This window comes from Elgaria multicarinata, chromosome 8, assembly GCF_023053635.1.
Source record: "Elgaria multicarinata webbii isolate HBS135686 ecotype San Diego chromosome 8, rElgMul1.1.pri, whole genome shotgun sequence".
Classification (NCBI taxonomy): Eukaryota; Metazoa; Chordata; class Lepidosauria; order Squamata; family Anguidae; genus Elgaria; species Elgaria multicarinata.
Genome location: NC_086178.1, coordinates 78638602 through 78652874, shown reverse-complemented (window position 1 = coordinate 78652874; position 14273 = coordinate 78638602). Strand labels below are relative to the sequence as shown.

The window sequence follows — 14273 nt, the reverse complement described above, 5'->3', positions numbered from 1 at the left end:
TCCTGTCTATTCTTAAGAATACTGGTAGTAAATCTAATAATAACAATCCTTAGTCCCTATGATCTTATTTTCACTCACTCCTCACACAACTCCTGACAACAAAACATGCAGCTAAACGCATCTACCCTCCAAACCCAATCACCAACCGAACCCCCTAAACCACTCAGCTCCCCCATATCTATACTCCTTCCCCCTTTCCATAGCATCACCAGCCACACCCACTCAGTCCAACATTCTGTACTCTCTAGACATACGCACTCAGACGTACCTAAGGGAATAGAAATGTGGGTTATTTATTTATTTATTTATTTATTTATTTATTTATTACATTTCTATACCGCCCAATAGCCGAAGCTCTCTGGGTGGTTCACAAAAATTAAAATCATAGTAAAACAATCAACAGGTAACACCACAAACACATTCCTTTGCCAATTCAGTTGTTGGAAGCTGTCACCATGTGCTGTTTCTCCTTGAATCCTGATCCTCTTAGCTACTATGAGTTGCACATAAAACCAATAGCTGTCAACTTAGTGTCATGTGAATGAGTTTACACAATGGTCCTGTGATTCAGTGCAGGCTACAAAGTGTAAAGCAATTGCTTTTGTCTGCACTCTCTTGATTTGACATGTTTGCCCTTTCAGAACAGAGAAAAGTGTGGTGCGGTATGAAACCATAAGCATGATTACTCAGAAGAAAGTTCCCCTGAATTTTAGTTTGATCTACACCCTGGTAACTGTGTTTAGGATTGCACCCTCGGTCCAATATCCAGGTTTCAAATGCAGCATGCCTCTGAATATCTATTGCTAGGGGATGAACAACATTTTCATGTGCTTCATGTGCCTGACTAACCGCTGTTAGAAGCATGCTGGATTTTATGGACATTTGGTCTGATCTAGCAAGGTTGCTCTTATGTTCTTATGATCTTACCAGGAAGAAGGAAAAAAAGCAGATGCACGTTCCTCTTTGTGCTCCACAGAGTCAGATTAAATACTGAAGTCAATGCTGTTGGAAGCATAATTCCCTTGTTCTTGCTGCATTTACACCACAATGAACTTGAAATGTTGATTAGCAGCTGTCTCTTGTCAAAAAATACACATGGAAACATTCAGCTGAGCAATAGTGTGTGTGCTCCCATATGAGCCTTCTGTTTTGTAGGATTTGTCCTCCACATTCTGCACCATGCTTAGAGTTTCCTCCCTCCCCGATAATAAAAAATGGGATTGTGCATGATAATTGCCGGAGTACAATCTCTTCTCCAGTAACATATTCTAAAAATGACAAGAACAATATATAAACCAGCTAAGATTGTTGAGGAATTTTATACATATAACTTGGCAGATAATAAAAAAAGAGCTTCATGGGCCACTGAGGTATTAGGAAGCATGCCCAGATAAGAGCATGCAAAAGCACTTGGGTTTTATTCCTTCAAGAGAAGGACAGACACTGCAGCCTCTCCCATCATTGACCTCTTCACACTGGATCCAGGATGCAGTAGAACCGTTGGGTTGTGTTCAGCCTGCAGCCTTCATGCATTTGCCATGAGATCTAAACAGTGCCGATGTCTTATATGCATGTGCCTGATCAGTGCAGCCTCCTTTTGACAAGTGTAGATTGCACATTAAATGTACAAATGTAGGAATCTGTTCATGCATGTGCAATTTGAACATTTCATGAATGCGTGGAGGCTGGGGAATAGAGCTCAGGAATTGTTCTCGCATCCCATACATTGACTTTACCCCATTTCCCAAATCAGTGAAGAACCCATAGTGGTTAAAGTGAAGGAGCAAGCTGCCCTTAGTTATTTACTGTGACACTGCAGTCTGGTTCTCTTCGGATAAGATCACCCTTGAAGAACAGCCTAGCATTGGTTAAAATGAAGAAAGAAAGGAAATCTTCTAAGCATGATGGTCTGCTTTCTTCCCATTTAGTGCCATGTCAGCCTTCCATTACCCTATCATTCATTATGCAATAAAACATTAATACTTCAGAGGAGTTTTAAAACTGGATACAAAATTAATCCTTTACAAACTCACTGGCTACCTCTTGGTGGTGGATTAATGCCAAGTTTAGTGGATTTTGCTGGCCGCCTAAGGTTATATAAAATAGGTTGGATAAAAGTTTTAAATGATTAAAGCTCTTGAGATGGATTCATCCCTTTGTTCAATGAGGGTTTCATTTATTTATAGAAAGTTTATAAAGAAATTCAAGTCTATTGTTTTCTAGCATCAGGGGAGATGCCTCTAGTTTTGCAGGCTACTGTGCCTGCCAACATTCTGTCAATGGCTTTGTTCCAGCACTAATCTCAATTTACAGAGTTACAGTGAGATTAACTAGCCTAAAAGCCCATTTCTAATATCTCTTTATTTGCATTGGAAATTTCAAAATTGTGAATGGGATTTTTTTGTTGTGTACACAGCTGATACATCACACTAGCAGCAATGCCTGCAGCCATTCTCTCTGTGAGACTTGCCTGGAATGCCACTGGTGAAGAAGAAAAATAAAGCTTAATTTACTGACATCTTTTAAAGCAGGCCACAGAAGTGGAAATCAAATTATTTGACAGATGCCTTCATAAGGATAAGTTGCCAGAAGTGTATTTTAAATTGGGACTAATTATCAATTTGGGAGAGTGTCTGCTTCTCCCCCCCCCCACCCCCAATTTTAGTAATATGCTTGCCATTAGTATTAGGGATGTTTGAGGAATTTGATCTTTGTGAATTGTGATACAAACTGAACTGACCCACACTTTTACATTCCAGTGTGTAGTACGTGTAATATATTGCATGCAATAATTATGTGAAACATCTTGCACACAGTAATTATGTATATTAATGTGAGATAATTATGTTTCAATGTGGTGATTGGAATATTATTATCCTTTGGATTGTGCAGTTCTCTAATGCAAATTCTGGGTAAAAAAGCATACTAAAATCAATTTTAAATGTGCATTGTACGATAGAATGCATTTAGAAATGTATACATTTAGAGAAAGTACGTTTAGAAATGAGCTTTTTTTGAGAACAAAATTGATATTTATATATGAATTTTTGTGTGGATTACACCCCCGAGGGCAACAACAACAAAAAATAAAATAATACATATAACAATTCAAAAAGATCTCTAAAGAAATAAAGAAACTCACTGATTAATCCTTAGTATACTATTGATGTGCTTGTGGGACAACTAGAGTAAAACAGCCTAAGAAGAAGCTAAATATCTAATGAAAGATTGGATATATAAGTTAGATAACACATATAAGGTGTGTGTATGTCATAGTCAGAAAAATATATAGCTATCTGTACATTATTGGAATTTGATGAGAACTTTCAAGGGGTTGCACATAGCAAATAAGTGGAAACCATGGTATCATTAGATAGATAGGTATTAGGATTCCTTGATTGCTGTACTTGCTGAGTACATTTATACACAATCAGAGTCTCCTAGTGCATTGTTGTTTAGACTATTGCTTTGGAGAATTCTGATTGCATGTTATACATGACTTTCCCACTGTATACAATTGCTTTAAAAGATCTTTAAGCATGAATCCTGGGGCATTAGGCACAAAATTATGAAAGCATAGATTTTTGTGGATTGTGGCCCAGCTCCAGTGCTTTTGTCCTAAAAAAAATGGGACATAGAGTAGCTGGGAGGGATTTTTGATAGCAAAATGGATTGCGAAGTAAAAAGCTAATATCTGATCATGACTTTTTGCTTACTCCCACCCCAAAAGGCCACGGGTGCCTTTTTTTTGGTAAACAGTCAAGATCAGTCTATACACACACACACACACACACACGTTTTGTGTTATCATTAATGTTTAAAGTCTACTGATGTTGGTCTTATTGTCAGTATTTGTACTAAGAGACATTGCTCAGTTGATATACCCCAATGGAAATTCTATTCTAAACTTCCCTGCTTGGCTGTTTGCAAATGTGTAATTCAAGAACTGTGTGAAGTTTGAGACCTAACAGAAACCAGTGTAAGAATGTTGTCATTTTCCCTAGACTGTACTGTTTTACTTTAGCAATCTTAAAAAGAAATAGCTAATGCCTCTGGCTTATTTTATGACTACCAGATTGTGTTTCCAATATGTTGTCAAGGAAGTTTTGGGTATTGTTGAGATCACATTTTATAATTACAACATATCTTTTCATTTGTGCAGAAAACACCATTTGACATGTTTGTCTGACAAAACCTCTGCCTTTTAAGCTCCCAAATAAGCTTTTAAGCTTTTAAAACTCCCAAATAATGTAAAGAATAAGTTGTTGAGAGCTTAGTGGAATATAAACACTTTCTGGATCTCTTTAACTTTTTTTCCCCTAATTCCAGATAAAAGCAAAGAATCAAACAGGACCTCCTGCCCACCCACTCTGATTTTACATACTGAACTGAAAAATAAGCCAACAGAGAGTGAAGATGAGAAGGTTTGTTCTCATTATTTTAATCTCATTTGGGAATGATGTTGTTCTGTAGCATTCCAACAGAGAACAAGGGCTTGTTGCATAAATTTCCCATTGCAATACAGTCACATTGCTTAGTGTGAGTTCACAAAAATTCATTGGTCATTAGTCCAACTTGGTCATACATGAATGCCAGACAAAACATTGAGATAAATCACATTGTACAGTATTCACAGGACTGCAACACTGACTACACATGTGTGGCAGCAGGGACTGCATGGCAGCAGTGGGTGAGGCCACCACCCAAAGTGGGATGGACCACTCACTCTTGGCATGTGCCCCAATGTACTCCCTCCTACACACATACACCTCACACTCATGTTGGTGCCATCTCTTCCTATTTATTTATTTCACAGTAAGTACTAAAATAGGCAAAAGAACCTGGTTAATTTGATTAATTAGTACAACTTTATGTGAAGCACATAGTACACTGAGGTCATTTGTTGATTAATCTCTGTATGTTTCCATGTGAAGAACCATTCCTTAAAACTACTCCCAGATGACAGCAATGCTTCAAATGACAACAAACCTGTGGCATCCACTCCTGTGCCAGGATCCCCATGGTAAGCACATTTAGGCCACAGGTCTTTCATTCATCAAAAACTTTACTATTGCCACATTTGAACTATCTGCTTTGACATGGCAAATGGGAGAAGGGGGGTGGGAAATAATCCTGAACATTATGCAATGTTTCATTATGTTTATTGTTATTATTTTCAAAAACTGCCATTGTGAATTTGTACTGCATTCTGATATCTGCACAAAAACATAAAATAAGCATATATTTATATTTGTATCTTGCTCCGGCGGTAATCCCCATGCTAGGTTACAAGTTAAAAATGCACATTAAGTATTAATGTAGAAATAAGGTTAAAAACAGATGCTGAAACCTCAAACATAGGCTGCATTCCCACACTCACTTATCTGGAAGTAAGGCAGGATCTACGCTACTGCTTTATAGTGGTATTGAAGTGCACTGACAACTGTTGGGGACCATGACACATGCCATATACCACTTTCATACTGTTTTCATAGTGTTATATCCTGCTTGGTGTAGATCAGGCCTAAGTGCCATTGAACACTCACTTACTTCCAAGTAGAAAGGCATAGGATTGCATTGTCAATCCTTACTTCCCTCCAACCCAAACTGAAAAGTATAGGGAAGCCTTCCCCAACTTGATGCCCTTCAGGTGTGTTGGGCTATCTTCCTCTGACAGCCATGGGTTTGGGGAACATTGGCACAGGGATACATATGAAAGAAGCTTGAGATTTAGCCTGTCTCTAGAGGAAAAAAATCTCACCGTCATCACCCTGGTGTGCTTATTAACACAAAATGCCTCCATTTGTGCATCTTATGGATTTCATCAGATGATCCATTACAGAATCACCCTGAAACATGGAGCAGACCTATAGGGGATCTATTATTAATTCATGTCTATTTAGATACAAAATCAAAATGTTTGCACAATGTCATAAATCACTACACCCAGTAAAAAAATATCTGGATTTGATTCCAAACCCTCTCCACTCGTAGGTTGGCTCCATGCTCCTGATGGATTCTGTGGTTGGTGTGACATTACCAGACATACGCTGGGGTGTCATTCAGGAACAAGAGCAGGAAGTCTGACAGGGATCCCAGGTTGTACAGCTTAAAATAAATTAAAAGGTGAGTCCCCTCCCACATTAGCTCAGTGGGGGCATTCATGACATTTTGTGAAGGTAGTTCAATAGTCATATCATATGCACAGTATGTATTCAGGCTGAATACTTGCAAAAAGAATGAGGTTTTCTGTAATTTAGGTACATTAAAAGAAAAGAAGAAGGGTGTTGCATTTGCTTAGAGGAATGGACATGCCTTCATGAGAGATAGTTACTCTGGATGCTGGGATTTGTTTAATAACAAAATGGGCGGTTCATTTTTGTGAACTGCCCAGAGAGCTCCGGCTATTGGGCGGTATAGAAATGTAATAAATAAATAAATAAATAAATAAATAAACAATGTACTGTCCTTTTCCCTTCTTTTCTTGGTTCCACAGTCTGTCTGTCTGCATCAGCCATGATAGTTTCGAACTTTATGGTGCGCTTTAGTGTATAACTTTCAGTTCCTTTTTATTAGTACTCAATATGATGAAATCATTTTTAAATAGAGTTCTGCATCCATCTCTTGCTTTAACTGTGTGTGTATGTGCGTGTGTGTGTGTGTGTGTGTATTCAAATATACATACCTACAAGGCATAAATTGTAAACAGTAAGGCCCAAAGTGCCATCAAACGTAAAGGTACAAACTGTGACAGTCTTTGTCCTCACTATATACATTTTTTATTTCTACTGTACAGTAACATATAGATTTACCGACTGAAGATAACACTTCATGCATTTTTGGCCCACAAAAAACGTATGTCACAATAAATGTGTTACAGCCTGATCCGAAGTGTGTTTAAGTGGAAAGTGTCACAGACGTCAGTAGGACTTCCCAAGTACATGTTAATAAGGTTGCAACCTTACTCCCTAAGGAGCCACTTGAGTCGTTTTGTATTTACAGTTAATTGGTTAGCAACTAATGTACGTAGCTCCTGATTATCTTTTTTATTCCCTCCAGACAGCATTTATTTTCTTTAGCATTCTTTCACTGACTAAACATTGATGCTAAATTTTGTTTAGCCGGTCTAAAGACCACACACTCCAAATAGTGTATCTTTAAGCAAAACAACCATCACCCTCTTAGCCTTTAAATCAGTGGAGGACAGGCTGATGCTGAAAGAAGACAAAGTATACAGCCAGGCAGTAAGAGGCTTTAACAGTGTATAAGACTGGAGGGGAAGGGAGGTTGTGAAGTGATTGTAGATATAACAATAGAACTGTTCCAAGTATGTCCCTATTTTCCTTTATGAAATACGGGGAAGTGCCACTCTTTGAACTATCACTGTTTTGAACTTTATTTATATCTAAGCATCTCAGCCAAACAGTGGAAATCCCATGGAGATTCCTGGAGAATCAAGTCCTTTAAACCCATTGAAGAAAAAGCAATAGGTTTTTATTTATTTGTTTGTTTATTTATTTATTTATTTATTTACAATGGATTACAGAGTGGTGAACATAAGGGTAAAACATTAAAAAGATAAAACCACCATATTAAAGTTGTTCTTTTTAAAAACAGAGTACCAATAAAAGCAGTGGCTGGTCAAATAAAGAATGCATCCCGGAATAGCAATGTTTTCAGAAGGCACCGGAAGAAACAGCATTGGCACCTGTTTGACCTCCAGGGCAGGAAGTTCCAAAGAAACAGGGACATCACACCGAAGGCTCTTCTCCGGGTAGATTCCATTCAGGCCATAGATCCATGTGGAACCACCAGAAGCATGCCCTATGATGAGCTAGATCAAAGTTAGCAGATATAGGGCATGTCTACACTATGCCTATATCCCCAGGTCATCTCTAGGTCATCCCTGTGCATCCAAGTGATGCGGAGGAGATCCCGGGTCAACCGGGGATGATCAGAGACTTTCCCTGAGATAATTGAAACCGGGGATTTCCCAGTTTTTCCGCGGTCCCGGGACAACCCTGAGGACGGTGGTTGGTGTGGCAGGGCCTCCTGGGTCCTCAAATGGGCACAGAGCTGTGTGGGGTGGCTTTGTGCCCATGGGGTTGGGGGGGCAGCAATTTCACCATCCCTGGGATGGCTGGGGGGTGGGGGGTGGATGCGGAGTTTGGCAGGGGTTACTTTTCTGTGTGCATGCAGCTCCTCTTCAAGAAAAAAGGTGCCCTTATAAATGCTGGGGGGGGGGAATCACAGAAGCAGATAAGTCTGCAATCCTCCCCCCTCCTTCCCACTACACCCTTAGGTGGCCATAGATATGCTTTCTGGTGGTTATATTTGCACTTGCTTCTATTTCTTTCTGGTGTTTGTCTCTGAAAGATTTGAGATGCATGTTGGCTGGATAAAGCATAACTGTTTTTAATCTATTTGGTATAGGTTGTTCTGGGTATAGGATTGCAGCCTGTACCAACAATCTGTTTGGTAGACACACATATATCTAGACATGTGTGTCTATATGAAGAAGCAGGCCTTTTAAAGAAGCAATTTTATTAATTAACTAGTCAAGAGTTAAGTTATTGTGCTGCATGGAACTCTCTCCTTCTCTGGAGCTGGCCATGCCTTGTCTTCTAGCTAGTCTCAACCAGTTCCTTGCTAACATTAGGATGTCAAAGAAATTCACAATGGAATTTAATGAGTTCAGGTTTATATGAAATTGAGCTGTGGATTCCAGAGCAGACTGGTTTTTCTCATGTTGCATGGATTCCATGGATATGAGGACTGTTTTATTTTAAATAATAATAAAATAAAAACTTTTGGAATTTTATGGGGGGGAAGACTTTTTTTAAAAAAGAAAAAAGATAAAATGAAAAAAGACATTAAATGAAGGGGGGAATCCCGCTGGCTGAAAATGTATTTCCCCAAATGCATGGAAATGTGCATTTGGGGGTATGGGTAATCTGCATAATTTGGGGGGTATTTTCACATTTGTGCAACTACAAATTTGCACAAGTGTTAATTTGCACAAATTTGGGAAATTGAAAGAAAAAAACCCAATTCCGTCAATGAGCAGATGAAAGAACAAAAGGCACATGACAATCCATGAAACCCAGACAGAAACAGATTTTACAAAATCCATACATCCCTAATTAGCAACACATATAGAACAAGTCTTAAAGAGATAGTGTAGCATTCCCATAAAAATAAAATAAATAACTATGTGATTAACTTTAATAGCAAATATGAACATTGCCCTCTATTTCTGGTGCTCTGTATATTCCATTTGATCTATGTGGAGCCACTTCAGGCTTCTCTGCAACAATAGTAGGATTACATTCTTTTTTCCTTAAATCCTGCCTTTTGAATCTCTTTCCTGATCTAGTTCATTTGTAGCTTCTTGCTGATGCCACATCCCATCTTTTTCTACTGACTCAGAAACAAGTTGTAAATGTCTCCGGTTCCTTTGATGAAAGTGCCCATCTTGAGTGTGTACTTCATAAGATCTTGGTGCTTCCTCACACATGCGTGAGGAAGCACCAACATCTTATGAAGTACACACTCAAGATGGACACTCTGAGTCTAGGAGTCATCACTGAAAATTCAAGTTCAGTGTCTACAATGCCCTAGATGCTTTATCATAGCATAATTTTTGCTTCACCTTGTTCACTACCTTACACCCATAGAGAGCAGCAGCATGCTTTTGATTTGGTTCTGTCAATCCTGGTAAGTGAGTTCGCAGCTTTTGGTTAAAGTACAGTTCAGTAGGTGACTAACTATTGTGGTAATGGAACTAATCTGTAATTTAAAATTTCTGGTCCCCACCTGAGGCACTAGCTTTCTTCGATGATGATGATGATGATGATGATGATGATTTTGACCCCATTTCCCACAAGCTCATTGGACTGTGGATAACTTCAGCTAGATGTTACGTGCTAAAAACAATACAGCCTGGCAAAAGTTTTAAAATCATACCCCGAAAACTGAGGGTCACAGTTTTCTCATTGAATAAGGTAATCTCATAGTTGTGTGAAAAATTATCTAAGACTAATAGATAGTCATTGCCTGCCAGCGTAAATAAATCAATTGCCACTTTACGCCGTGGTCCTTATATTTCCTTATCTATTCACATAGATCCTTCTTGTTCTTAGGTTGATATGTCTGTTGTGAATTACATTTTCTACTGCAATATTTCTGTGGACAATATAAAACATCTTGAGCCCCTGTTTTGCATTTTTTTTCAATGCCCAGATGACCTTCAGGAATTATTTCAATGTTAGTGTTTTAGGTACCACTATCATCTGGAGCACGAAGACAATAAGCTGGCCAACCATAGGTGGTGGCTTTTATAACTTTCAGCAGTATCTTATCCTGTGCAGTAGCCACCATAAGTTTTTGCCACATGTCTTTTGAGACTGGATAATTTTGTTGTAAGTCACTGACATGCATAATACCCATTTCCACCTCATCATTGTTATATCAACTGTCCTGAACAAAAGGTCTGCAGTTACCAGGTCCTTACAAGGTCTGTATTCCATGTCATTGGCCCAACATATGCAGCACTTCACACTTTGGATTTGGTTTTCTCAGTTTTGGAATACAGTCCTCAGAAAGTGAGGTGTTTAACATCTACCTCTTTGTCATGGTTGGATCGCTACTTGTTGAGGTTTAGACTTTCAGCAGCTTTTTCCCTTTGCAAGGGCGTGGGACCTATTAGAATGCACAAATTTAAAGACCCAAATGATGATGATGATGATGATGATGATAATAATAATAATACATTATCCCATTTGTACAAATCACAGGACCTGGGGAAAATGCATCCATTTATTTAATGAACTAAAAAAAAAATACAAACATTAAAGGAATAAAAGAAAAGAAATCCGCTACAGTCTGCCATTGCTTATTGCAGTAGAAACACTATGAAACCCATTGGGAACAGAATTCCCAGTGTCACATATCCCAATTCTTTTGCACTTAATCCAGTGTGGTTCTTGTTTAATGTATAAAAAATTAACTCTGGAAGCACATTTACCTGTACACCTACATCTATTTTGTAATTAATAACCTGTTCATTAGTCTCCAATGGAAGTCCAGTCTTCTTCTGTCTCTGCAGTTATTGTTCCCACAAAGAACTCCTCTTCTGTGCTTTCATCTATACTGACCTGATAGATTTCATTAGTTTGCAAGCTTGGTTTGCAGACATTATCTGAAGAGCCATAGGAGATGGGGGAGTCTTCCCTCTGAGGTCGGAGACAGCAGTCCCCCCACAGAAGGGGGAGTTGGAAATCCAGTCCCCCTCCTGTCCCCTCACAGCTGGTGTGGAAAGAATTGTGCCAGCTGGCCTCTAAGGTTGGAAAAGCAACTTCAGAGATGAGGAAGGGGGACACTTTGATGGCCAGGGACGGGAGGAGGCTGGATAGGCCAGGATATAGCTATCCTGAGCCTCTTCCAGCCTCCTCCCTGCTCCCCCTCTGAAACACTATTGCTAGTGGGGAAACAGCCCGTTTGGTGAAAAAAAAACCAGGATGGGAGAATGGGATCAGGGGCAAAGATTACTTCTGCTATTCCTCCTGTGCTGTATTGGATAATCAGTAGCCTCTGAGTTTGGAGATAAGATTCTACCCTAAATGGCTTGCATGCATTACACCATTTTCCTAATGCAGGGCGTTTTATTCCATGTTTCTTGTAATTTCTTCCTCTTTCACCTGCATCCACATCTATTGAACTAGCTGTGCAAAATCCTGCTTTTCTCATTTGCTTTCTCCCTTTTTCTTGTTTTTTTTTACTGCTATATTTTTGATTTATTGTTTCTGTTTCAGTTTTGCCTTCTGTAACTTCTAGAGTGTGCAGACAAACTTCCGCTGCATGACCGGCTCTCACTGCTTTGTCTAGGGTCAAATTCACATCTTCTAAAAGTCTCTTTTGTCATTTGTATCTCCAATTTCTATTACAATCTGATCCTTTATTTTAGACTCAGTAAGCTGCCCCAAATTGCAATCCTCCTGGCTCATCAGCTTTAAGTCTGTGACGAATTCTTCAAAACATTCACCCTTTTTTTGAACTCTCTTGTGGAACTTAATTCTCTCAAATGTATCACTTGTTTTTGGTACGTGGTATTCTGCAAACTTCTGCAACACACTCACCTAATCTTTCCTATCCTCCTTGCTTAGCTGCATGCTATTAAAGACATCCACAGCCTCATGTCCTTCTATTGTTGAGCTCAACAATATAGCCATTTTCTGTTCATCTTCCTTTTCAGCATAGCTTGTTGCTTGCTTGCAAACACACACACACACATTGAATTCTGTTTAATTTTTTTTCTAAGGTTCAGCGGTATTGCCTGAGAATTTTAATTCCTCGGGTATTTTTAATTGCTCCCTCTCTGCACTAGTTTAGAACTTTTTCCCTTCTTTTCTTTCAACTCCACTTCTGGCACCATGTGTATGTTTTTTTCTATATGAAGAAGCAGGACTTATGGTACTTTAAAAGAAAAGGAAAAAAATATTATTGATGAATAGTAATGAGTTCAGTAAATGTGCTGCATGGAGTTCTGTCCTTCTCTAGCCTTGTCTTCTATCTAGTCTAAACCAGTTCCTTGTTAACATCAATAGATACACAACAAGTCTTAAAGGGACAGTCACTATTACCACATTAATTACCCCTTAAACAAAACCTACATGCTGGATGTAAGGTGTTCAGTTCTTGCACTGTATGTTTATACCCAATACAGATGTTGTTCATTCTCCCTCAATCAGACCTATAAGCGGAGAGTTAAATGTTCTACAAAGTTCACATTTATTATCGTGGAAAAAATAGCCAAGGGCCTTATGGCACCTTGAAGAATAACAATTGCTTGTGAAATCATTTTTTTGTGGATGAAAGCCCACTTTGTCAGATGTAGATGATTTTAAAAAATCATTTCATTGCGTCAAATAATTGGTGTTTTTAGTGCCACTTTTAAAGTTAATGTCTTTCCAGTGTGATTCTCAGGATGTTTATTCTGATGTTAGTTCAAATTCAATGGTACTTAAGCCCTAGTGTGTGTGCTTAGTATTATAATGCTACTTTTAAGAACATTTTATAGACAAAATTCTGCTATCGCCACCATTTTTAATTAGTGCCCTGTGATTGAAACAAATTACCATACTTTTGCATTTAGATAATTGAAACCTTTATTATGCCAAATAGGGACAAGCAATATGCGATGCTGGGAGATGAGCCTGATAATTTTTAAATTAAATGTCAAATTGGGTTAGTAATGGGAAAGTGAAGAGATTTCTAGAGGGAGCTGCCATTTGGATCCATTTTTAAGCACCTCTCCAGAGATGTTTCCTGGGTCTTTCAGTCAGATGTGAAAATGGGCCATTTCCATTTTAGCTATTACCTTGCTTTTATTAGATAAACGCCTATGCTTCAGCTGGCCCAGTGCTAACAGTTCATACAATGAATGCATTTGTAGCTGGAAATGAATTCTGCCAACATCCATAGTAATTCTGATATAGACCAGAATTTTGGAAGTTGGGAACAGGAGGAAAGAATGAATTGTGGAATAATCAAAGATTCTAAAACTGCAATCCTATGCACAGTTCCTAGGAGTAAACCCTATTGAACTCAGTGTGGCTTCCTTTTGAGTAAACATATATAAGATTGGACTGGAGAGGAGGTAAATGACTGAGAATGTTATTTATTTTAAAATAAACCTGCTTCTTCAGTGTTGCAAAGCATCTTATTCCAGTACATTAGTAATGACCCACTATTTATATGATGTTAAAGTTTGAGTCACAGGCATCAATTCTAAATATATGTGCTTGTTACAAGACTATATACACATATATTAAATCTGTTACACTGGAATTCAAGATACTTGTCTGTGAATACATTTCTGATGCTTTGTGATTTTTTCATTCAGATTTTTTCCTCCACTTTTTTTTTATATAAAAGAAAACTCGTATACTTCAAAAACAGTCACAGTGATGGGATAGCAGATATGATCAGAATGCAGAAAACCCTTTCAAATTATTTATCCAAAATGTTGAGGCTCAAGAAAAGTGCTATGGTTTGTTTGAGATAGTGATATGCAAAAGTGACTGTCATTTTTTTATTGTGGCACACAATTTTAGTGGCTAGAATTAGCTGAATCCTGGCTAATGTGGAGAGGGTTAACCAGCTTGCTATTGGGCAAGGGCCAAACCATTGATCACAACCATTTTCCATTCAAATGTTTCATTAGTTTGCTATTTTGCATAGTGCCGCACTATAGCTCACTACAGTCTTCCATT

At 38.4% G+C, this 14273-nt stretch overlaps 1 protein-coding gene across 1 annotated transcript in view; it reads left to right on the top strand.

Moving 5' to 3' along the window:
• Positions 1-4342: 4342 nt before the first annotated feature.
• Positions 4343-14273, top strand: part of TCERG1L (transcription elongation regulator 1 like) — a 49525-nt gene continuing 39594 nt past the window's right edge. The window contains exons 1-2 of the mRNA XM_063133273.1: positions 4343-4424; positions 4935-5023. The gene's annotated coding sequence lies outside the window, so the exon portion shown is untranslated. The remainder of the gene's footprint in view (positions 4425-4934; positions 5024-14273) is intronic.